The following is a 2,424-nucleotide window of genomic DNA, read 5'->3' as shown; positions in this document are numbered from 1 at the left end:
TTAAAGGGTGGGTGACCAGCACTTACACATTAAGGGTGCCTTTGAAGGCCTCCATCAAGCCTCCCAATGTCCCCTACAAGGTCACAGATCTGTGATTAGAAACTGGGAGCCTTGAGTCACACAGTTCACTGCTTTACCCATGAAACAACCCACTCCCACCTTCTGTTTTAATCAGAGGTCATGCTTTACATTCTCAGCATATTATTGCTAGTTAATCCACTCCTCAGCTGAGTGTAATGAGGCAAATCGTCTCAGCCTGGTACGTTGATGTCAGATGTATGTGAATCACACCATCTGCCCCAGAGGTAGCCAAGACCTATGAGTTCATAGGGGCTTTTTTAAAGCTTTCACTTTGGAAGACGGCTGCCAGCATTTGGGGCCAAATGGAAGTCTTCAGATGTCCAAATTCACAAAGCTCTTCCCTTGTCCCCTTGGAATGCAAGACAACTTCTGACAGCATCAGAAAGACAACTGCAAACACGTCCCAGAAAGGGACCTCTTAGCAAGCAGCCCCCTGCCCTGGGGTGAGAGGAGGGAAGAAACTCGGTGTCTTTGTCATACCTGTCAGTGTGAGGGGAAACGCATCCTAGTGTCTCATATTTACAGAGTGTTGCTTATTCTTCCTTGGAGTTCCATATGTATTGACTTTCCTTTGTACTCAAAGCAACTCTGTGAAATAGGTAGACCAGTTGTGGATGTTGTGGAGTCGATTCCAACTTATGGCAACCCCAAGTGTGCCAGGGTAGAAGGTTTTCAGTGGTGGATTTTTCAGAAGTAGATAGATCACAAGGCATTTCTTCCAAGGTGCCTCCGGGTGGACTTGAACCTCCATCCTTTTGGTTAGCAGCAGAGCACGTAAACTGTATGCACCACCCAGTGATTCTGTGAAACAGGCAGGTCAAATAGTCTCTTCATTAGACAAACAAGAAAATAGAGCTTCTGAGAATTGAAATCACTTGCCTCATGCCCCCAGTCTAAACAAAAAACACTGTTCATGCTGTCCTTCCCCCGTCCCCAGCAGATGCTTGCTGCCTGAGCTGGGCAAGCTTGGGTCCCTCTCCTAGGGCAGGCCTCTTACACTCATGGGAAACCTGAACACCACGTGGGTTGGGCCTGCAGGCCTGGTCTCCTTGAGGTTAGAAATGAAACTCCATCCAATTTAAGAAACATTGAATGGACCCCATCTATATACTATATCTGTTCCTGAAGTTCTGTCTTAAGCAAAATTCTGATTACTGTGTGCATTGTACAATGCTATCCAAAGGTCTCCCAAACTAGTTGTTATTATTGTTAGTTGCTATCAAGTCAGCTCCAGTTTATGGTGACTTTATAACAGAATGAAACATTGCCCGGTCCTACACCAGCTTCACGATCGTTGATATGTTTTGAGTCCATTGTTGCACCTACTGTGTAGTGCCTTCCAGTCTAGGGGGCTCCTTTTCTTCCACTGTATCAGACAATATTTTGCTGTGATCCATAAGGTTCTCATTGTCTAATATTCAGAAGCAGATCACCAGGCTTTCTTGCTAGTCAGTTGGTCGTGGCTTGCTTGTTGCTATGAAGCTGGAAGCTACACCACCAGTGTTTCAAATACCAGCAGGGTCATCAGTGGTGGCCAGGTTTTCTGACTAGAAATATTCCACATCTAACAGGTGTCTTTCCTCCACCATGGAGCAGTTGGATGTTAAAAGCATTTTATAGACCTGAACTTAATAAGAGGAAAACATCACATCTGTTTTTAAAGCTGGAGCCAAAGAAGGCACACACACACGGGTTGGGACCCAGTTTCCTTCGTGTCAGAGGGAAGGTTGGATATTTCTCACTACTCTCCAATTTGCAGTATGCACACTAAAATGAGGTGCCCACAGGCAACAGGAGCACAAGGTCAGAAGCCCAGGGCCATGAGCACCGATGGGCACACAGACCCCTGAACGGGCAACTCCAAGGAACAAAGCAAAGTGTAGGGTCAGGAAGGGGCTCCGAAGTCTAGGCCACTGCTCACAACAGGCCCTTCATGAAGATGACCAAAGCTGTCCCAGAACCCTCCTCAGTGAACCCACAGTTCCTAGGAGTCACAGCAAGGTTTCAAATATAAAGGACAGCCCTCAGGATACCCATGTCCTAAGGCTTCTAGGCATCAGAACAGCTCAAAGGCATGACTATTCTTAGCTCTCGGGAGTGAATTAGGGTTACATGACTGGGAAGCTATTTATGCCAAGGAGCCTCTTTGCTGCATCTTTGACAGGCTGGCATCACCCAGCACCTGTGGCTGCCACATCTGCCATCTCATAAGCCTGAGTTACAGCAAATGCCAGGCCTGAGAAAAGGGGAGATGGGAAATCCCCTTCACTCACGTTATCTGTGGGGTGGTGTCTTTGGCAGGTTTCTCTCTAGAATAGAGGACACAGGCAGTTGTAAAAATGC

The 2,424-nt window shown here is 46.9% G+C and overlaps 1 protein-coding gene across 1 annotated transcript in view; it reads left to right on the top strand.

Moving 5' to 3' along the window:
• The window catches only part of RASGRP1 (RAS guanyl releasing protein 1), a 78,785-nt gene that overhangs the window by 3,661 nt on the left and 72,700 nt on the right, over positions 1 to 2,424 (top strand). The window lies entirely within an intron of this gene.

Source organism: Trichechus manatus, unplaced genomic scaffold (genome assembly GCF_000243295.1).
Source record: "Trichechus manatus latirostris isolate Lorelei unplaced genomic scaffold, TriManLat1.0 scaffold00076, whole genome shotgun sequence".
NCBI classification, from domain to species: domain Eukaryota; kingdom Metazoa; phylum Chordata; class Mammalia; order Sirenia; family Trichechidae; genus Trichechus; species Trichechus manatus.
The sequence above is the reverse complement of the archived record's forward strand: the minus strand, read 5'-3'. Positions and strand labels throughout refer to the sequence as shown.